Below are 25,063 nucleotides of genomic sequence, written 5' to 3'. Positions count from 1 at the left end.
AATTCTGTTTTTCTTTTGGTGTTTTTGAGGTTTATTTCTAATTTGATTTGTTCTTATAACACCTTTGTACTTACCTCTCCCGCCTAAATTTATCTGAGCAGATTTAATTTTATTTTCTTCCATATTAGCAAATGCTCCTAGTAAAATGTGCAAAGAAAGCAAAGAAGGACAGAAAAAAAAAACACTGAACAAAAACTAGAGTTCTCACACTATTAATATTTTGGGATATTCAATATCATATGTTGGGATGTAAATCATGTACATCAACAGTTTCCAGAATATAATGCTTAAGATTCCACATAAGTAAGCTTAAAATTCCAGTCCATCTACTTCTATGTCTCTACTTCTTATCCTTTCTTTCTATTTTATTTTTTAGGAACTTGTACCTTTACATGACGTACCTTGGTTCTTATTTTTTCCCCTTCCCCGGTCCTCCCTTCACCCCTTCCACCCTTCCCTATTTGCAAAGACTTTGTTTCCATTTTTTCCCTTTTCTCATATTTTTTCTTTTCCCTTCTTTCCTTTCCCCTACTCCTCCCACTTCCCCTACTCCTTTAGACATTTTCTTCCTATTACACAATATCAAATATACATTGTTTCAATTACAATATCAAAATTTAGAGGACATTACCACAGATTTTACAGAATTTTAAAGGATACAGAAAGCATATTACAAAAATATTTTTTGAAATAAGTTTGACAACTTCTAAGAAGTATCTTGGAAGACAAATTAATGAAACTGACTTTGGAGGAAATATAAAACTTGAATAGCACCTATTAAAGAAAGTATATTCCTAGCTTGAAAACCTACCTATATGACAACAACAGGCTCATACATATTTTAACTGATAAATTATATCAAACAACTAAAGCAGAATAAAGAAGGAACACTTCTCCCCTCATTTTAGGAAATCAACATTGTGCTAATACTAAAACTGGATAAAGATAATAAAAGAAAAAAGTATGAGCATAGATAGGCATTTGTTTAACAAAACAAACTACCAGAAGTCATATCTGGCAGTATGTAGTAAGTGGTTTCATTATAGGGATGGCAGTGTTGGTTGAGCATTGGAAGATCCACCCTCAAAAGTCATCATTTTAACAGAGAAAAGGAAAAAGCCATATGATCCTGTCATTAGTTGCAGAAAAAGTATTGGACTAAATTCTACATCTGTTCATGGTAAAAGCTATCAGGAACCTAGAAGTAGAACAGAACCTTCTCAACAGATTAAAGACATGCACTCCATATTTCCAACTTCTTATCCTTTCCTCTAGGAGCCTCAAAGTACTGGTATTTACTGTTGAAAAATTCAAGTTTGGTCACATTTTAGAATACTATTTGTAGTTTACAAGAACTTCGTCCTTCAGAGCAACTTCCATTGGAATGCTAAGTTTGAGGAGTAGATACTAGTGAACTTCCCTAGTCTTTCACTGAACGTGAGTTGTAAGATGGCATCTTGTCCCCAGTGTAGCAATTAGTCCAGAACAAGTTGACTCTCTCTAATAGTGTTCTTAGGGTCAGTTCTCTTAGGCAAACATATCAGGACTCTGCAGTTTAAAGTGTTTTGTGAATCTTTGTCTACTCTTTTTTACAAGGCTAGTAGAAATTTATTACACAGGAAGTTTAGGTAACTCACTGCAGAATTACACTCCTTATGAGGCTTAATACACGTGATAGGCCTTGAGTCTCTTCTAAGAGAAGTGTATGGAATTAAGAGAAAATTCATAGAGCCAGTCTAGCCTAAAACATCATGTTCTGTGGATGATACTTAGCTTGTCACATGTGAAACTTAAATAAATCCCTCCCTAGGTACAGAGGAGGTTTTGTCTATTCACCAAGCATGACTCTAAAATTCATTCATGTATGACATGTATTAACAGTCTGTTCCATTTTTCCTGCTGGGTAGTATTTCATTCCATGACTTCCCTGCAGTTTCTGTATCCACTAATCTTGATTGACGTATGGTGTGCTTTCAATTTTGAGCTGTTATACATCATGCTGTTCATATTACACAAGTCTGTGTGTACTGTGTATTTTCATTTCTATTATGTAACTATTTAGTAGTAGAACAGCTGGCTGCTCTCCTATGTACATAGTCAAACTCTAAAATGTGTTTCAAAGTATTTGTACAATTTTACATACCCACCAGCAGTGAATCAATTTGTAGTTATGTCCTTGCTAACAGTGTTTAGGTTCAGTTTTATAACTATTCACATGGGTGTATTTCAACTACCTTTAAAATTCAGATTCTCCAGTAGATTTTAAGAAACTACATCAAAAAGAATCCTTTATAATAAACTTTTCAATGTACAGGAATTAATGCTTTGATCATGGTTTCATAGTTGTTCCAAAGGATCAACTGGAAACAGGTCAGGAAGAGGGGTTTTAGTAACAGGGAAATACAACAAAAATGCCCCCATCCATCTATACGTCCTTCAATAGAAGAGGCGATCAGAGATCAGGACACAGATATTAGAGATTTGGAAGACAGTATCCTTAGTGTCCACTGTGACTACTGCAAGCTACCAGGGTCACATGTACAGCTTCCTGCTGCAGGGCTGGGAGTGGAAGCAGTTTATCTGCCTCAGTACTAGGAGTTGAAATAGATTGAAGTTAACTTAAATAAACAGTCCAAGCCTTCTTCCGGAAGCTGCATGCCTTCAGTATCCCCAGAGTTCCAAAACGGTTACATCAGCCAGTCCAAGTGTGTAGGTGGAAAAATGCATCCCAAGATATTTCTTACTCTGCCTTTCTCCCAGAATCCTCTCTTCAAAGTATTTTGAATAGTTAAGTATGTCATAACTGTATTTAATCTTCAATACATAAATGGAAATTGAGGTCTTTCAGAGAACAGTTAGGGGTAAATAACAATAAAATAATACATTTCCAGGATTGGACCAGATTGATACATAACTATTATTCAGCTACATTGTGTTTGTGGGTGACAAAGAACTAAGAGAAAGATGACAAAATGATCGTGAGCAAAGAAACAGCACTGATTTACATTCAGGAGCATTTTCAAGGCTCTGGATGGAGAAATGTGAAAATGACTAATTAATTATGTTCAATTTAAAGACTGTACTGATAACAAGCCCTGCAAGGGACAATACAGGGCTGGTATGAAGAACAATCAGAAAAGGACAGAAGAGCCAGACACTTAGCCCAGAAACCAAAGCACCTCAAGCCAGGGAATCTAATCTACCTGTAAGATTCTTGTACTGGACACTCCAGGGATGCCTGAAAATGTTCCCAGTACTGTCCTTGGTCAGGCTCAGCCCAAAGTCAAATAAAACCATTCTGAGAAAATCACTTGCCTTTCCTTATTTTGTCTTTTTACTCCTGTACTGGGGAAGATTTACCTTTTAGAGGTGCTTAACATTAAGTGCAGAAATAAGAATAGTGAGGGACAGACTGGCTGTTATGGTTTGCATCCAGATGTCTCCTCAAAGCCTCATGCAGTCACGGTGGAGCTGTTCAGTGTGGCTGCATCCAGGGTATGTGATGCTGGGATGAAATGTGCTCTGCAGTGATCTAGAGTGTGTGGTTAGTAAATTAGTCCACTGATTGATTTAGTATAAGTGTGGAAAATGGGAAGGCACCACACAAAGGGCAGGCAGCCTAGATGGATGTAAAGGGACAGAAAGAAGGCAGGCCAGCTGCTGTTTCCTCACTACTTTGCTGCTTTGCTGCCTTCTGCCTTCAGGAACCGATTCTCCCCAGTGATGCCCCTCCACTATGCCACCCTGCCCTGGAGCCAGCCAACTATGAACTGAATCCTCTACAAACTGCGAGCTACCATAAACCTTTCCCCCTTTAACTTGAGGTGTCGGCATTTTGTCTTAGCAAGGAGATAAGTAACTAAGTCAGTGACAGTTTTGCTAATCATAATTAATTGTTCATATGGAACTTAAAAAGACTTGGAAAAATAAACTATTATGGTATGTCATATGAGATCTAAGAAAAGTGGCAAAGGAAGAAGCTAGAAATTAATCAAATACTAATTTGTGGACACAGATCACATTTGAAAAAATCTTGATTTGGTTTCAGTTAATTGGGAAAGAGATGTGATAGAAATTAGGTAAATTGGCTTATTAAACTATTTTTGTTCTCGTTACAGAAAGGTGAACTAGATACTAATGTAATACCACAGGAAAAACAACTTCCTGGTAAAGTTTTAAAAGTCAGTAGTGAGGGCTGTGGGTGCAGCTTAGTGGTAGAGCACTTGACTAGCAGCAAGCGACAGCACTGCTTTTAATCTCCAGTATCACTAAAGAAAATCAGTAAGGAGATGATTTCATCTTGCTTTAAGAAGGAAGCCCCTATGGAATGTTGTGAACAAGCTTTCTAGCCACATAACAAGTTTCATTGTAATTGTAAGCAAGGCATCAGGACCTCACTAGTTTTATTGCCAAGACATGAGTTTCTGTTCAAAGAAGTAAAATCTGAATGATGTTCTGAATGCAAGGAGCTTCATTTTGAATAAGACATAATAACAACTAAAAACTATTTATCATAGGTTGTGATTAATATTTGATTGACAGTGTATCTTGCATTACAATCTCTCCCATTATTTATAATTATTAGCCTTCTTTGTATTGTCATTATCTTCACCATTGCTAAGATATATGTGAGTGAGATAACTGCATCATATCCCACAAGTGCTGTGGTCTGTTTAACTGAGACAGCAATATTCGATAGTGCACGGATGCTGACACAGATTTTACTAAGAACAATTTCATCTGGGAATAACTCACCTTGTTTAACTATTGAAGCCAGCATTACTAAAATATTGGTAGCAACACTGCAGTTATTACGAATTGAACAACAATCCCCTAACAGGATCCTACAGAGGTAAAGGCTGGGTGTTTCAAGGACATTTTACAGTTACAATTTACCTATGGCAAGTAAGTGACAGTTAAGAAACCAGTTATATAGACTGGTAGCATGTGGAAGACAAATGAGCCGCTTCACAATGCATTTCATTTTGCTCATGGTTTATTACGTTCATATTTTTATTATGTAAGGGAAGCATCACAATTTAATGATCACCAACCTACATATTTCAGCATATTCACAGGCATAAATACCATCTATCATACTTGATATTCTGCTTGGCTGTTTCAGAATCATTCAAAATGTAGCAAACATAATTTCAGGAATTATTAAGATTTATATGAGGAGGCTTTTCAAAAATCTCCTAACTTCCTTTTGCCTCTTGATTTCATATTGTTTTCTAGCAAGTGAAACACTCTGTGGTCTATTTTCAATTGTTCTAACAGAATAATAATTATAATATATCTGGATGATGTCAGACAAACAGAATGCACTTGCATGTAGCATTGCAGTCTTATAGTCATAACATTTACAGGATTGTCATATAAATATGTGACAATAAGATGAATATTGTATCCTGTTTGTTTTGTAACAGCTTCTCATCCTTTTTCCTCTCAATTATATGATATGGCAAAATAAAACATTTCAAAGCATTAATTTCATATAATTTTCTTCCAAATTCTGGTAAAAATTAATGTAGTACATTCTCCTTCTTATATAAATATATATCCAATATAAACTTGTTAGTCTGGCCATGAATAAGCATATTAACAATTTGTCAAACAAATTAAACTAATTTAAGACATATGTAAACTTGTTAAAGTGATATTTTTTATTGTTTCTCAATATTATTTTAGATTGTATTTTTATTTAAATATAAAAGCATAATTCATCCATGAATACAGTATATATGAAATTAATACAGTTTATCATAAGTGTTCAAAATAAAAAGTACAATCAAAACATACATTTTTTTTTAAGTTATAATATATTTAAGTCATGTGTATGCATGTTACTATATCAGATATTGGGCAATTTCAATTCAAGTGAGCAAAAAATATACTATCTCTGCTTTTTATGTGTCAGTTATTGTGTAAGCCAGAAACGAACGACAGATAATACTCAGGAATTTAATTCAAAAAGTTAACAATGTTATGTGGATACAAATGATTGACAAAGTATTGAAATTCAGTTTGGCTCCTCTAAGTGTGGAGGGTGCCCACCTTAGTTTGAGTGAGTAAGAAAATGTTCCTAGAATTCTGAGTATTTAGATGATGTGTGCAGGAAGCACCTCTTTTCTATAAGGTAATAACATAATTTCATCAATTCTCTTCCTCATTTCATATTTTGTAAAGGAAGATCTTACAGAGTAGGATTCGACACATCAGATCAAATTGAGATATTTGAAATAACATCATGATGATGCAGAATACTTATAAACACAAATTAATCCAAAAACTAAAAAGGAAAAGTTGAAAATATCCATTTCAAGCACAGAAATTATGTGGAAGTACAAGAATGAATATGTTTGCGTTTCACTCTGTTTTTTTTCTTTTTTTGTAGTTGGAACATTAGGATGAGGTCTAAATTATAATCTGACCTGGCATATTTTACTGATGTGAAAGACCAAACAAGTACTCTACCATATGAAGGAAAAAGCTCTAAACACCCCAGCATTATCAGAAATATGGACAGTCTTCAAATGCTGTTAACATTTCAATAATACTCAAATCTAGAAATGTTCTCTGAAATATTTCAAATAGAGAGAAGAGAGCACTTATTAATTCTTGCCTTTAGGTAATGCAACTATAGAAAAATCATTAAGCCACCCCGCTGCAGACAGGCAGGTCTGTGCACGCCCTACCGAGGTCCTGAGTCACGCGGAAAACGCCAAATCACCCCGCTGCAGACAAGCAGCCACCTGGTTCCACACTACAAAGACGCAGAGGACACCAGATCACCAGACCAAGGTACTGAGTCCCCCTGTTCCCGGCCCAGAGGTAGGGGCTTCTGAGCCGTCGTCCCACTGCTTCTGGTCCAGAGGAAGGGGCTTCCTGGTCACCATCCCTCCCGCTGAGCCCAGCCCAGAGGAAAGGGCTTTTGGGTCACCATCCCTACTGCTGCTCCCAGCCCAGAGGAAAGGGCTTTTGGGCCGCCTTCTGTCCCTCTGCTCCCGGCCCAGAGGAAGGGGCTTCCAGGCCACCATCCCACCCACCACTCCCAACCCAGAGGGAGGGGCTTCTGAGCCACCATCCCACTGCTCCTGGTCCAGAGGAAGGGGCTTCCCGGCCACCATCCCTCCCGCTGCTCGCAGCCCACAGGAAAGGCTTTTTGGGTCACCATCCCTACCACTGCTCCCAGCCACTGTCTCACCTCACCCAGCTCACAGAAGGTAATAACTGCAGGCGCTAACAGCCCAGTGCCCCAGTTGAAATGAGAAAACACATAAATAAGTCTCAAAACCAGACTTCCAGATCACCTACAGCAACCCCAAAGGGAAATGAGATGGAACACTCTGATACTCAACCACCTGGACCCACTGAACTGGCAACCAAAGGGGATCTGGAAAAAATGAAAGCACAAATCATATCTCATATAACAGGAGAAATTATGCCCCTAGTGCAAGAAATGATTAATAAATCTACAGAAGAGCTCAGAAACATGATGGAATCCTAACATGGGAAACAAATGGAATCCATAAAACAGATGCAAATAGATTTCCAGGACATGAAAAACTCCATTGAAAGTCTACACAGAAGAATGAGCCAATGTGAGGACAGAATTTCAAATATAGAAGATAAGATTGCAATTAATGACAAGGAAAAGAAAAATTGCTTCAAAATTATAAGGGAAATCAATCCAGCAGCTGCAAGATGATGCAAAGAAGAATAACATAAGACTGATTGGAGTCAATGAAGAAACAGGAGAGAGTGCAGATGACATAAAAAAATCTCTTCATAGAAATCATGGCAGAAAAAATCTACACATAAGCATATAATTGTTAAGTTTCCAGAAACACAATAGAAGAACAAAGTTCTACAAGCAGTTAGAGAAAAGAAACAAATCACATACAAAGGAAAGCCCATCAGAATCACAGCAGACTTCTCAACACAAACCATCAAAGCAAGAAGAGCTTGGAGTGACATATTCCAAGCCCTAAAAGAAAACAGCCACCAACCCACATTGATGTACCCTGCAAAACTATCTTTCAAAATGGATGGCGAAATAAGATACTTTCATGACAAAGAGCACCTCAGGAACTTTGTGAATACCAAACCAGTACTCCAAAGAATTTTACACAATATCCTAGGAACAGACATTGAGGATCACAACCCCAGGAAGCAAAGCAGAATGAACCCATCTGGCATGACAAGAAATTAAATGTAAAGGGGGAGAATCCAACAAAAAGAAAAAGTCATGGCAATGACCAGTCAATACGTTTCAATTATAACCATCAATGTTAATGGTCTCAATTCACCAATCAAAAGAAACAGACTGGCAGAATGGGTCAAGAAGCAAAATCCAACAATATGCTACATATGAGAAACACACTTAATTTAAAAGGAAACTCATAGACTGAAAGTTAAAGGTTGGAAAACAATACTCCATGCAACAGGAACCCAAAAAAAAGCAGGAGTAGCTATCTGCTTTGCAGATCAAGTAGATTTCAAACCAACACTGATTAAGAGAGATGAAGAAGGACACTACATCCTTGTAAAGGGAAGAATCCAAGAGGAAGAAATGACAATCATAAATATCTATGCACCAAACACTAGTGCACCCAACTATATAAAACAAATACTAACAGACATAAAAACTCATATATGCACTATTACAATTGTAGTGGGGGAACTCAACACCCCACTGTCACAAATAGATAGATCAACTAGACTAAAAAGAAGTAATGAAATACTAGAACTCAATCAAACTCTTGAACAAATGAACTTAACAGATGTTTACAGAGTCTTCCACCCTAGAAAACCAGAATACACATTCTTCTCAACTGCACATGGGTCCTTCTCGAAAATAGACCACATACTCACACATAGAACATGTTTAAGTAAGTGCAAAGGAATTGAAGTTATCCCCTGTATATTATCAGACCATGGTGCAATGAAAATGGAGATCCATAGCAAAAGAAACTCAAAAAATTTCATAAACACATGGAAATTGAACAACACACTTCTGAATAACCAATGGGTCACAGAGGAAATTAAAGAAGAAATCAAACGGTTCTTTCAATTAAATGACAATGACAATACAACATATCGGAATCTATTGGACACAATGAAAGCAGTCTTATGAGGGAAATTCACAGCAGTGAATACGCATATTAGGAAAACAGAAGGAACTCAACTAAACAACCTGATGCTGAACCTCAAGCTTCTAGAAAAAGAAGAGCAGGACAACCCCAAGACTCATACAAGGCAGGAAATTATAAAGATCAGAGGAGAAATCAATGCAATGGAGACTAAGAGAACGATACAAAAAATCAATGAAGCCAAGAGTTGGTTCTTTGAAAGAATCAACAAAATTGACAAACCTTTAGCCAACCTTGTCAGAAAAAGGAAAGGAAAGGCCCAAATCCATGCAATTAGAAACGAAAAGGGTGAAATTACAACAGACCCAGCAGAAATCCAGAGGATCATCAATACCTACTTCCAGAACCTATACACCAATAAGATGGACAACACAGAAGAAATGGACAGATTCCTAGATACTTATCAACTAAGAGAAGCCCAGGCCCTGATGGATTTACTGCTGAATTCTACAAGACATTTAGAGAGGAATTGATGCCACTACTGTTTAAACTCTTCAATGAAATTGAAAGGGAAGTAATACTCCCAAATTCATTCCTGGAAGCAAACATCACCTTGATCCCCAAGAGAAAGACCCAACTAAAAAAGAGAACTATAGGCCAATCTCACTAATGAACATAGATGCAAAAATCCTTAATAAGATAATGGCAAACAGAATGCAGAAGATCATCAAGAAGATCATACACCCTGAACAAGTGGGATTCATCCCAGGGACGCAGGGATGGTTCAATATACGAAAATCAATCAATGTGATACACTATATCAATAGAGCCAAGGACAAAAACCTTATGATTATGTCCATAGATGCAGAAAAAGCATTTCACAAAATCCAACATGCATTTATGATAAAAACCCTATAAAAAATTCGAATACATGGTCTCTACCTCAAACTGATAGAAGCCATCTATGAAAAACCAACAGCCAATATCATACTAAAGGTCAAAAACTGAAACCCTTCACACTAAAATCAGGAACAAGACAAGGATGTTCACTATCACCACTCTTGTTCAATATAGTTCTGGAAACATTAGTCACGGCAATTAGACAAGAGGAAGAAATAAAAGGAATAAAGATAGGTAATGAAGAAGTCAAATTGTCATTATTTGCAGATAACATGATACTCTATATAGAAGACCCCAAGAACTCCACCAAAAGTCTTCTAGACTTAATAACCAAATTCAGTCAAGTAGCTGGTTATAAGGTCAACACACAAAAATCAATAGCTTTCCTGTACACCAATGACAGACTCACTGAGAGAGAAATAGGGCAAATAATTCCTTTCACAATAGCATCCAAAAAAACTGAAATACCTAGGAATCATCCTAACGAAAGAAATCAAAGAACTCTTCTCTGAAAACGATGACACTCTAAAAAGAGAGATTGAAGATGATATCAGAAAATGGACAGACATCCCCTGCTCCTGGGTAGGAAGGATTAATATAGTGAAAAAGGTCATACTTCCAAAACTGCTATATAGATTTAATGCAATTCCAATTGAGATCCCCACAGCATTCTTCATAGACCTCGAGAAAACAATCCAAAAATTCATTTGGAGCAAGAAGCGACCCAGAATATCAAAAGCAATTCTAGGTAACAGAGACAAGGCAGGGGATATCACAGTCCCCAACCTGCAACTACACTACAAATCTACTGTGATAAAAACACCATGGTACTGGCAAAGAAACAGACTTGAGGACCAGTGCAACAGATTAGAAGATACAGAAACAATGCCAGACACACTTAACCATCTCATCTTCGACAAAGGAGCTAAACACCCTCCCTGGAGGAAAGATAGCATCTTTAATAAATGGTGCTGAAAAAATTGGGCTTCAACTTGCCAAAGATTAAAACTAGGCCTGTATCTCTCACCATGCACTAAACTAAAATCAAAATGGGTTAAAGATCTAAATATTAAAATAGAAACTCTGAACCAGTTGGAACAGAGGTTAGGTAGAACCCTTGAAGACATCAGTGTAGGAAAAAATTTTATGAGTAAAACCTCAGTTGCCCATGAACTAGCACAAACAATCAACAAATGGGATCTCTTCTTATTAAAAGGCTTCTGCACAGCAAGAGAAACCACCAGCAGTGTGAATAGACAACCCACAATGTGGGAAAAAGTCTTCACCTGCTCTTCCTCAGACAAAGGTCTATTATCTCGAATCTATAAAGAAGTTAAAAAGATCAGACCTCCCAAATTTGAAGACATAATCCAAAAACGGGCATCTGAAATGAACAGACATTTCTCACACAAAGAAGTAGAAATAGCAAATAAATACATAAAAAAATGTTCAACATCACTGGTCATTCGAGAGATGCAAATGAAAACAATGCTGAGATTCCACTTCACTCCAGAAAGAATGGCTGCTATCATGAAATCAACCAATAACAAATGCTGGAGAGGCTGTGGAGAAAGAGGAACCCTGCTCCACTGCTGGTGGGAGTGTAGACTGGTGCAAGCACTGTGGAAATCAGTATGGAGATATCTCAAAGAACTAGGACTAGCAGTTCCGTTTGACCCCGCTATTCCACTGCTGGGGATCTTCCCCAAAGAATTAAAAGAATCATACCACAGTGATATATGTGCGCCCATGTTCATAGCAGCACAGTTTGTAATAGCTGAAACTTGGAAACAGCGGAAATGCCCATCAATTGGAGACTGGATAAAGAAAATGTGTTATTTTTAATAAAATAGAGTACTACTCAGCCATAAAAAATGAGAAATTAGAGACATTTATAGCTAAGTGGATGCACATTGAGGCAGTATTCTTAAGTGAAATAAATAGGACACACATGTGTAAATACCAAATAGTTTCTCTGGTGTGGGAAACTGAAAGTGTAAATAAGGACTAAATGTATAATAGGTAATGTGAAATAGGAAGAAAAGGGGAAAAGGGGAAGGAAGTGGGAGGGCTAGGGGAAAGGATAGAAGGGAATGGGATTAATATGAGCAAATGGAAAAATAGGAACAAAATCTTTGTAAATAGAGAGGAATGGAGGGCTGGGCAAGGGTGAAAAATAAGAACCAAGAGAGACTATGTAAAGGTACAAATTTCCAATGATAAATGTCATTATATTGTATACCTAAAATGTACCAATGATTAGAATGAATAATCGATAATGTAAAATAGGAAGAGAAAGTCCAAAGGGGTAGGGGTAGTGGGAGGGGCAGGGGAAAGGAAAGAAGGGAAAGGAAAAATGATGAGAAATGGAAAAAATTGAAATAAAGTCTTTGTAAATAGGGAAGGGTGGAGGGTATGAAGGGAGGGCTAGGAATGGGGAGAAAATAAGAACCAAGCTGCATGATGTAAAGGTACAATTCCCAATGAGAAATATAATTGTGTTGTATACCTACAATGTACCAATAAAAGAATTTAATACAAAAAAAAAAGGAAAATCATTTAGCCATTGAGGAAAATAAAATAAATGGAGAGGGGGTAGATTCTTTTGCTAATATTTTGACTGCTACAATGTCCATAATTCCTAAATACAACAGACATTAAGAATATAAAATTTCTGTAATAAACTCATTGCAATCAAAGAATTTGATCCAAGGCTGTCTCCTGAGTTCTTGTGATTGTTGAGGGCTAGCGGTGGCAGCAGCACCTAAAATGACTGCCATCTAAGAACTGGGATCACTGCTACAACTGCTGAGAACTCAAAGCTTTCCAGACTCTCTCTTTCTTAAAATGTTGATTTTTTGACCATGCTGTAAATCAGAATTTTAGTCTGCCTGGGGCAACACTGATTTCTCTTGACTGTCAAAGATAAAAGGAAAAAATGTGTCAATCACTTGCTTTTATTTCTCAATTTTTATGCTACATTATAAACATTAAAAAATGATTGAAATAATATAGAACAAAAATGAGGCTAGAATTTTAATAGAGGTGCAGTTTGAGAACACCAATATGGAAACATGAAGCAGATTTTTGTTTTTCTTTCTTTTTCTTGGGTTAACAAATTAGTTTTTCAAGTAATGAAGATTAGGACCTAGGATGACACACATGTTCCAGCAACCATTTTTTTAAAAGCGCCTTTTTTTTTCTTTCATTATTGGCTGCTAAAGATTTCTTCCCTTTATTTTCAGTCAACATGGCAGACCACGTTCATTCTCAATAATTGCCAAATTCACAAAACTTTTTCAAGAGAACAAGAAGACAAAACAAAAAACACTTTGTTTCAGAGATTTTTCCCAACAGTTTCAAATTATAATACAGGGATGAAAAATATCTTACTTTTTTAGACGCTGCAATCTTAAAGATGGGAAGAAAGAAAGGACGATTCTTTAAAAAAAAAAAAGATGAAGGAAATGCTACAACATTAGAAGCATGTTTATATTAGGGTATATTTTCTGTGCCTAAATACACATAAATACACATTCACAATTATAGTTCTAAAACATTTGGTAAATAAAATTAATATATTTTAAATGCATTTTCATTTTAAGGAAAATATTTAAATTTAATATAAGAATTTTACATTATTTCCCATGTATTCAATAAGAAAGAGCATCTAAAATTTGTTTACATATAAATATATGATAGGGAGCTTTAAACATCAAGTTAAATATCAACTATTTTTCTCCTCTGCTTTATTTTACCTAATTCACAGCACTCCTTTTTTACATATATAAAATATATGAAAATTATATTATTGTTGCATAATTTGTATGTGTATGTGTGTGTTTATAGTATAAGTACTCAGCATATACTGTCTTTGATTCTTCTGTATCTCTACTTATTTTTCTGATGAAAGAATGGTAAAACTTATTGGAAAGTTAAAAATAATCTATTTCAATTTTCTCACATTTCATACGAATTAAGTCTAGAATGTGACTTGCTAAAGATCACAGAGTTAGTTGATGACAGCTGAGAAGGAAAAATTAAGTATTATTAAAAAGGTTTTCTTTTGATAAGAAAGGGGTTCTGAACTGAAGACATTTTGTCTCTTCCCAGATGGGAAGTTGTAGTTGATAAGTGCCACAGACGCTGCTAAACTTTCTACCGTGCACAGCACACTCACTACAACGATGAATCTCTGGCCAAAAATGTCAGAACTGCCAAAATAAAGAAGTGCTGTGTTAGACTAAATGATTTCTGTTTTATTTAATACATTAGAGCCCTGTAAGAAGCCATTTCACTAACTTTTAAAAAATTTTTCCAAGCATTTAATTGAATTTCCAATTAGTTTTCACTGTTTTGTTTGTTTTAGTCCATTATTCTTTAATCTCAGGCTACAATCTGTTGCTTCCCTTGTCATGACTGCAGCTCCTGAAGACGAGTCTACTCTTAATCCAAAGCAGCCTGCTTATCATTTTTTTTTTCCTGATTGCCTTAAAGTGTCAAAGGTACAAATATACCCGATATCCAAAGTCTTGCAGTAAAGTTTTTCCCTATCATAAGGGCTGCTCAAATAAATTCATTAGGCTTTGCCCATGATGATATTTTTTTTCATATTTTAAATTAGTGCATGTTTGCAGTACATAGTACTTACATTTCTTGTGGGGAGCTGGTACATGCACTAGGCACATAACACATCCTGATTACCTCTTTTCATACCCTTCCCTTCCACCTCACCTTCCCTCAATCTCTTGATCTGCCCATTTGAGAAAGATCTATCTCCTTGCTTCCTATTATTATCTATCTTTTATTTTGCTCTTTTTTAATATTTTGAGTTTCTCATATAAACAAAATCATGTGCTATTTAAGGTTATCTGTCTGATTTATTTCACTTAATATTTAAAAATTATTCTCATTATAAGAAATTATGAAATAATACATTCAAATTAATATTGCATTACATGTTCCACTTCTATCTGGAATACAGCTATGATATTTTAGAATGAAATATACAAAGTATTTTAATTCTAGAGTACAAATACCTTGGTGTACATACAATTTGAGGAGAGCATTCCTTTGCTGAGGCTTTGTTTTGCTGTGGCTCTAGGAGACGCTGTATCAGAATCTCCAAAGAAGTTTGAAGCAAGCAACACACAGATTACTTGCCATTCGTAGTCACAGTGTACTCTAAATGTAGCTCAGATAATTCAAAATTGCCCAGATAATTAATGATCGCTCTCCTGCTTCCGTTGGAGGCGTGACTTGGCAGAAGTGCCAAGATGTTCTGCTGTGGGCTCCCCCATCACAGGTAGACCAGTTCCCTGGCCCCACCTCCCTCCTGCCTGCTCTTGAACTTTGTGCCTCCAAAACTGTGTGTCAAATATAATTTTTCTCATTATAATTTTTAAAAATATGTCATTTAATAAAAAGCAAATCACAAAAAGAAATATAATTCCAGTACATTGATAGCATTGAACTTTATCTTCTGAGAAACTTGGTAACAATATTTAGTGCCAGTGACTCATTAAATATACAACTCCAAACTCTGGTAAGTACTATATCAATAAGGCACTGGATTAGAAGAAAATGAAGTACAGTAAACACATTTCCATGTTAAATTGTAGAGAATTAAGAGGGTTCTTTCTTTTATAAAATGCTGCTTAAATTGAAATCTGAAAACCTTAATATGTTAAAATATAGATTAAAAAATTTACCTCAGAAGGACCAAAGCCTACTAAAAGCCTGCAGCAGAGCTTTTATACTGATTTCATGACCAAAAGTCTTCCGTGTCTAGAAACTGGTGTCAGGAGAAAAAGTAGCACAAGCACTGTTAGGGAGGGGAGAAGGCGCCATACGATACATAACGATAGTTTAATAGGTCTAAGATTTGGGACATAATCCAATTTATTTTTTGAAAATATTCTGCCTACTCTGTGGACAATGAATTGTAGGCGGGTAAACATAGTAGTGGAGAAACTGCTGAGGGAACAGTTAAGGAGACAACGGCAGTGGCGGTGGAAGCTTGAACTGGATTTCTGACGGTAGGAAGAGGAAAAGTGGGCTGGGTGGTGTGCAGAAGGATGTAAGATACACCGGATTTGGTGAGATGAATGTAACATACGAGATAAGGAAGAAATAACATGCAGGTCTCTAGAAAATTACAAGATGAATTTTAAAAATATTTTGATAATCAATCTGAGCTTTACAAGCTACACCTGGAGGCTCAGTGGTTTGTTACAGATGATTATTAGTTTTCTGTCTTGTTCAAGAATTGGAGACAGGAGCCACCATAAAACATAAGAAAAAAAATGGAGGAAGAGCAAATTTAGAAAATAAATCAGTGTTTGATCATTGTAATGATGTGTGAAATGTCTGTGGTTTATCAAAGATTTTTCGAAAAGCAATTAATATATAGGTCTTAGTTCATAAATATGTTTGAGACATATTTGCCTTTTTTATGGGCAGCAGTTATTATCTGATTGAGATTCCATATTGAGAAGCAATGGAAGCTTAGATTATAAGTCCTGGGCAAATTCAACCTTTGAAGAAGGGTTGAAGGCAAAGAGAACATAAAATTTGAAAAAATCTGAGAAGTATGTATAAAACCAAGAGGGTCTGAGTTAATAGAAGATGAAAGAGGAAAGGACAGAGAGGTAGCAGAGTATTGATCTGATATGCCAACAATATGATTATTAATACCATTAATTTATGGAATTTCAGTCAAGTAATGCAGGAGGGCATATTTAAGTCCAAGAAGTAAACAGAACGTGACCATGCGGCAAAGAGATAGAATTACTTGTTCATGATGTGTGTTTCTAAAGGGTAATAGAGACAGAATATTAAATCGAAAGGCTTATAGTTTTAAAAGAGTTATTGGATGCAGATGAAACACATAGATAGGATGAACAATTCTACTTCACGAGAACTATGGAACCAAAATCGTAACAATTTTTTTCTGGGAAAAATTATGAGTGCGATACTGTACATGTGTGAAAATATAGGAAATAATAGAATAATAAAGTTCCCACTGCAGAAGAAGAGAAAAATATATATGAAGATGTAGGCAAATTTACAGTTTTAGTGGTAGAAAAACAAAAATGATTCTATTTGCTGCCTAAATTATGTTACATGAGCTATATCTCACAGTTTAGATTGAGAAGGGCTTGGAGGAATATACTTAGTGAAAGGGGGAAAAATGGTAGTTGATAATTAAAGAAAAATTAGAGGAAAGAAATTTAGTGAGAAAAATTAGGTAAAGTTGACTAGTGTAAAGAAATTTAGTGAGAAAAATTAGGTCATGTTGTCTAGTGTACAGGGTTACTATAAATGTATAAAGATGCCAGTCATCAGATAGTGCAATTTATATAAAGCAATATTTAGTTACTAGAGTACTGCATGAAAGAAATTATTGCATTTTTATGTAGTCCAAATTTTACTAGTGAGTGTGGCAAGACATCTATGTTAAAAGTATTTAAAATAGGCATTTAAAATATGGTACTATCTCATAGATCCTGGCTGTATGTAGTTGAAATAAAGTCAGAAAATATTTGTGTGTGCACACACATGTGTGTGTGGCTATGTATATGTATATGTTTGAAGGGGGACATTTACATTTTTGAAATAATAAATTGTGAAGGCTTCAGAGTATGAACAAAAAAGTCAGTGGCAATGTTAGATTTGGGAAGATCACAGAAATAATTTGAAGAAAATAAAAATTCAAGAAAGTATATTTGCATCCACCTGTATTCTCCTCTCTCACACAGGAGCTCCTGTTATCATGCAATGCAACTTCATCTTTTGCTCATATTTGAAAGGATTAAGGATAACACCTCATCTAATTTATGTTGATAATTTCATTTTCCAATGTTTTGAGCCATAGCTCAAACTGTTCCTGATGAGTTGAAGCATGCTGTAAATCCTTTTCAGGTGTCAGTGAGAATTTATTTCCCATGTTGTACAAATAATCAAATATAAATTTAATTGAGTATAATAAAAAGAATAAAAATTATACAGAGGAAAAACAAAAATGAAAGACATTGAATCCAGTCAAGTTCCAATGAATTTCTATTCTTGGAATTCACATGGCAATATCTTTATAATGAATTGAATTTTTTGTCTAAATTTGCATCTAGGTGAGTGCAAATGAAAACACTATGATTTAGATCAATCTTCCTAAGGGGCATAAAGTTGTACAATATTATGACATGAAAACAAAGATATAATTGTATTGCTCAGAATTTTCTTGATGATTAGTTCAGGTGTCTTTGTTTTCTATTTTGAGATGCTGTGCTATTTTGCAAGTTTGAAAACAGCTATGAGTCCTTCAAAATATAATTTTTAGCAGAAGGCATATATCTCTTGGAAAAATATATTGTACTACAGTTTATCTTTGATGTTGTAGAACATGACAACAATAGCTGAAATGGAAGGAAGATAGCTTGAAACGTGTTCATACCACGAGGTTCCTCTACAGAAAGGAATCAAAGTTGATGATAGAGGTTGTGTTTTTCTTTTTGCGAAAATGTCCTTCTGGTTGTGTGATGTAGACCAGTGATAGAGCACTTCCCTAGCATGCACAACGCCCCAAATTTAGTCACCAGCACCATAAAAAATAAACAAATAAATAAAATATGAATGTTCTATTTATATTCCACTATGTGCCTGTGAAATTCTAATAATTGAGCTAACTGGTGATACTCAAAGAACAGTAGAATATGTCACAGAGGAATACATGAGAGATATTTGCAAGACATGTACTCTTACAGTAAGCCAGTTGAAATGAGCACATCTTTCTCTTGTATTTTCAATTAATTTTAAATGTATAGAAATTACAGCTGAGTGGAGTGGACAATCTGGTTATAATTAGATGATCTGTGAAACAAATTGGTTTTGTGTTAAACCTAAGGCAGAATTCCTGTTTAGTTATCCATTTGAATAATTATACTTGAAAAGATTCATTTATAAAAGTGCTACATAATAGTTTTCTGCTCAAAGCAATGCTTTTCTTAAAAAAATTAAAAATATTTTTCATAAGCAATTTACAATTTTCTTGTAACTAAAGGTACTTAGCACGGGTATTTTCTGCTGCATTAAAATTATAGACTATTTCTAAGGAATACATTCATCTATTGCTATATTTAATTGAATTTGATGTCATTCATATATTTTCCACAAGTTTTGTTTCAGTCACTCAGAACCAGAAAAGTAAGGTCTCCAAAGAAAAATAAAAAATAATCTTGGAAAGTGCCATCTCAAAAAGGAAAAAAATAAATAAAGAGAAGTAAAATGATCAAACAGTGTATTTCATCTCTCTCCTTATGTGGAATAAGGAACAACACTATAAATAGAAAGTTGAGTTCTACTTTTTGCATGGGTTATGTGGCATCCTCATTTCTATATTTTCAATTAAAACAATTTACTATCATAAAATATTCTACAATTAAATAATAATCTGAAAAAGCATTTATTCTTAAAGCCAATCATAATCAATTTTCATCTATAGTTACCTAATTTTAAAAAAATATACAATTTTCATTCTAACAAGAGAATTAGAGCATTTAATTCTAACAGGAAAAAGTAAAGGAGAAAAAAAATAATGCTATTTAATTAATATTTGATACTTATCACAAACACTTTAATTTTTAGGATAGTACAAATGTACAATTCAAAAAGTCAAGTTGGCAAAAATGTGAGTTATTCAGTTCAATATGTCATTGTAAGAATTCACATAACAACTTGGTAATAAAATATAAATTGCCTCCATGATCCAAAAGAATGTAAAATTATATTAGTTAGAGATTGCAATAGGAAATAAACTCAATAAAAAATTCATACTTTATCTTCAGGACAGTATTCAATCATAATTATTTTTCTGCCTTGACTTAACTCATTATTTGGCAAGTTGCCTAAATAAAACTTGATTGTCCATCTTAAATTTCTAATCACCTACAGAGAAAATACACTGACTATATTCCCTAGTTTCCTAAAGAAACACTTAATTGGATTTGTCCAATAATTTCTCAATATTTTAAAACTCTTGTTCAAACTAATCATATTAATTATAATGAGTTTATACTAAACATAATCCACTAAAAATAAAAAAAAATCCCACAAGCTTCAAATTTTTATTAAAAATTTGAAGAAAAATGATCTGGTTCCATTTTTAAAAATACATAGTAATATCAACTAGGATCATTATCAGATCTAAAATTTCATATCTACATATGACTTTTGCCCATAGCTACTTATCATTTAAAATCTTTTTTGATGTCACAATAATTTCCAGCTACATAATATATGTGCTTAAAATTTAATAAAACCATTGAGAGGATTGAAATACATAGCGAGTATAGTGAATAGCTATATTTGTTTAATAAAATTAGTAAAATGTCTATAAATTTTATCATATTAATATTTTAAATTTTTAGAAGAGAGAAATTAAGAAGTAAATATAACACTAAACTAAGACTAAGAAAGTTCAACTGTCAACCTTTTGGAGCACCTGCTGAAGACACTTATGGTTGCTTATAAATAGCAAGATATTTGTATTTTTAATATATATGTAATTCACTCTATACATCAATAAGTGCGGTATCTAGTTGTACTATATCACTCATAATGAAGATATATATTAAATGCTTATGGAATATCATTTTCATGTTTTATACTATTTAAATTATCCAATAAAATATTATTAAGGGTGGCTCTTCTTTATCTTTGCTTATCTAAACCTTCACAATTGAAATATGAAATTTTACTGAAACAGTGTCTTGCTACCCAGACACCCAGACTTACTCTTTATACCAAGTCTGATTGTCTTGTACATATTGTTCTTCAATCATTATTATTTTTTTTTTTTTGGCCTCTTCAATTGTTTATTTGTTTGTTTGAAACAGGATCTCTCCTTAGCGGGGCTGTCCTTGAACTCACTATACAGCCCAGCCTGGACGTGAACTTTGGGGGATTCTCCTGCCAAGGCCCCTCAAGTGCCAGGATTATAGGTGGGTAACCACCATGCTCCCTTGTCCAAAAAAAGATAAAATCTGTTTCACAATATCACTCCAGCAAATCAAATTCTTTGACTAGTTTCCAACCTTTTGTCCCTCCTGTCTCTGTTCAGACTACCACAGCTCAGCTCCTGGGTAATTCGTGTCACTTCACACCCTTCCCTTGCACTCCTCCCTCTTCTTTTCCTTTCCTTTCACTTTCCTTCTTTTATACTTAAATAATGTGAGAGAGTGTAAAAAAACAGCTGCCTTCTTTCAAAGTCACCCTGTTTTCAATTGACATAGAACATAAACTTCAAATGAATAATAAGCATGCCAAAGAAATCATTATGTTAATAGCTTAAGAATGACATGAAACATTAAAAGTTCTCCTTAGCAAAATTTGCAAAATATCCTTCTATTTGAGACACTTTCTAAAACACTTCAAGATAAATTGTTTTTCAATTTTACTCTTGGTAAATTACTTAACTCAGTGTAAGTTTGTTCTTTATTTAACAACCCTGATTGTAGTATTATTTTTAAACCTGAAATTTCAGCAAGCCCACACTTCCAGTGGAATGTTACTGAACAATACAAACCTGACTGGATGCAGACTAGAGAATTTGGAGTTCTGGTATTCTTAAAATAAAAGTAAACTACTGTAATATAAGTAGTCCAGGTGTGCAATTGCACCAGAGGATGCCCATGGATGATAATATTGCACTGCATGTGTCAAAGAGTTAGAAAAAAGATTTTGAAAATTTTTACCATAGAGAAAAGGTAAACATTTGAGGAGATAAATATGTTTAAAGTGATTTAAACATTATGTAATGTATGCCTGTATCAAAACACTACATGGAGCTCTATTAATATACACAATTTTTATGTACTTATGAATGACTGGGTTAAAACTTTTTTTAAAATTCCACTTCTAAATATTTAGTTCTAAAAATAAATACAGAATATGTTTATAATTTTTTGTTCTGTCTTTGTGTGTGTGTGGGGGGGGTACTGAAAAAAGAACCTAGGGCCTTCACACTGAGCCACATCCCCAGCCCTGTGCAATATTTCCTTTTGAGACAAGGTCTCACTAAGTCACTAAATTACCAAGTCTGGGCATGACCTTGTGAATTTCTTGCCTCAGCTTCCCAGAGTCCTGAGATGACCACACAGTTGGCTCTCTTGCTACATTGTTTACTCGCAAATTTATTGATATGTATTTCATTAGTATGGTATTAATGGATTTTTAAAAGTTAGCCAGGAAAGCTAATTCATTAGTACAACTGCATAAATTAAAGAAATGTGGAAACACTTAAGACAATCTATCTCACATATAAAACCTCAATAATGACAAGAAAGATATAATGGTAACTACAATACTAGTTGCAACTTTTGTTTCCTTGTTGGCTAGTATGCAAACACAATGGCTATGCATGTTATGCTGTAAAATGTTAGTTGTTTCATGGATATTATTTGTATTTCTATAATTCTTTGTTAATTAATATGAAATGAGCACTTGAGTTTGTAAAAGGGAAGTTGGTTCATCATCAGTATTCAATTTGTAATTACATTTAATTCACAATATCTCTGATTAATTAATAATCTCTATTTCTACTTCCCAAAAGGCTTCATGTCCATGGTTTAAGTCTTATTCCCATTTAAGTGAAGTCACCTTTAAAAGTAAATTTAAATAGGGAACATGATACTCGTACTGATTAATCCTAGAGTACCAGCCAATATAGGCCAAAAATATTATGAGGAAAAATCCTTGCGTGTACTTCCAAGTGATAAAAAGTCCAAGAAAATCAAGATGTCTTCTACCTTTCCACAATATTTTTATATAAAGAAATTTAAAACATCATGGAGGAAGAATATATGTTGAAGTAACATTAAGTCACAACCATAGGACACTAGGAAGACTAAAACCTATTGAATAATCTACTCCTGTGCAATGACATTGGGTTCTAGGGACATAGGAATCATCTTCACACTAGAAATAAGTTATAGTGGGAGGATGTAAAAATAAATCATTCAGAGTGTCTCTCAGTATTCCCCTGTTTATATCTGTTTATCTCTTTGGTTTTGTAATAATTCTATAGCACCGAGTGAAATTTCTCTAATATTAATATTTTATAAATTCAGTTACTTACAATTAAGTAAAAATTATTTGCCTTTTCAATTTATCAATCCCACATAACATCCTTTATTTGAGCCCAAGAAGAGCTTCCATAATCATATTTTTTACACAAGTCTCACCTCAGAAAATAATTTATTAAAAGTTTCCATATAAATCTTACCAGTGGAATCTGTTTAGCACCAGGACATTTATTACTTACATACATATAAATAGAGTAATCATTCTGAGTCTTTATTTAGTCTCTAAATTTATTTAAAATTTTTTAGAGTAATTCTCATGAATTTATAATCAGTCATCCTTTTATGTTATAGTTTGCGTTATATATTCTACAATTTGAAATCCATTAATTATACATTTACAGCTTTATGCAAACACCAAAGAACTTTAATAACATGTTAGTTGCATTATTTGAGCTCTACAAGTTCACACTGGTGTAAACAACTATATTAAATTTGTAAAATTATCAATGACCAGTAATGTGAAGATTTCTATGCTTATTTACGCAATACAAATGAAGCAAGTGGCTAGATTTTGCAAAGCAATCTTAGCCCCAATGAAGATAGGGCATATTCCAGAAATAGATTCTGACTTCATCTAGTATCTTAATAGAGATCAGTGTGAAATACCGTGACAGTATATTTGACAAAAAGTTTCCTTCTAAATGTAGAGGAGCACCTGGACAAATAGAAACATGATTCTTTAAAGAAAAATCCAAGTTTGAAAATGGTGGAGATAAGAGGTAAATAATATTCTCTGGAAGCCTAACACTATAAAGAAAATGACAGAAAAACTTTGGAAAAAATTATGACAAATAGAGGATAGTTTGCTTCTATGTTTTTTTGTTTTAGAGTAGGTTGGTTGATGGAGAGTAATGAAGCATGAAATAAGGCAACTGGAAAGCATGCTTTAATTTTAGACATGCTTGAATACAAAGGAATATTTTCAAATTATATTTTGTTTAGCCTGTGACTAGTCCCTCTGGTTGTTACCCTTCAAGGCACAGCATATGACAGGCCAGTGTATTTGGTGGTAAAATGAGCTTAATCATAGTCAAGGAAGGTAGAAAAGCTGAGTTTATTGATACACTGTGAGAAAACAGGAAGGTTCAAGAGAGGACCATACTGTCAGTGTGAAAAGCTGATATTTTCCTATTTGATTGTAACATGAGGAAGGGTCTGGAAACATCACCCCAGAAATGCTTTCATTAGGTCATGATAGTTCTAGTATCCTTATATTTCAGTTCTAATGATAGCCAAGTGTTCTTTGAAGACTGAGAAATGTTCTGTTTGATAGGATTCTGTGCCCTTCTTCTTAGTTCTTCTGAAGAAAATGAACAAATATGTATAGATTAATTAATGTCGGTGATCAAGAGGATCAGAATAAAAATACACATGATTGTAACTGAAAGGAACTTTTGATCTTATGTTGGGATGGGGAAGAAGTGGTATTCTGGGTTTTTTGTTTTTTTTGTTTTTTGTTTTTGTTTTTTAGGTTTTTTGTGGGGGGGGTTGGCACCATCGAACTCAAGTCCTTAAGAAATGGTATTCTTTAAGACATTAATTGTAGTTAGGTCATCTGGTGATGTAGCTTTTGTGTGTAGTTAACAGGACAGAAAGTCAATGTTCTACTACAGATTCATCACACAGCTCCAATATGCCCTTTACGGAAACAATTGTAAGATAACCCTGATTGCCCACCAATTTTTCCTCTGAACATTCTGCAAAACCAACTCATTGACTGAGGACATCACAATCAATCTCTGGCTACTTCCTGCTGAGAAAGATGAAGTGGGACCTAGTACTGGTTTTACTGAATGGTCATTTGGGAGAGAAGGCTGTTTGTCTTTATGTTTTTTGCCAATTAATATGAGAAGTCATCATTTCTAGGTAAGGTTATTAATTGTGATCCACAGTTGGCGTTCAGAGGAAGGAAAACTGGCTCAATCTGGA

This window comes from Heterocephalus glaber, unplaced genomic scaffold (genome assembly GCF_053883595.1).
Source record: "Heterocephalus glaber isolate CG9 unplaced genomic scaffold, H.glaber_assembly_v1.0 deba00001600, whole genome shotgun sequence".
In the NCBI taxonomy this organism is placed as follows: Eukaryota; Metazoa; Chordata; class Mammalia; order Rodentia; family Bathyergidae; genus Heterocephalus; species Heterocephalus glaber.
The sequence above is the reverse complement of the archived record's forward strand: the minus strand, read 5'-3'. Positions refer to the sequence as shown.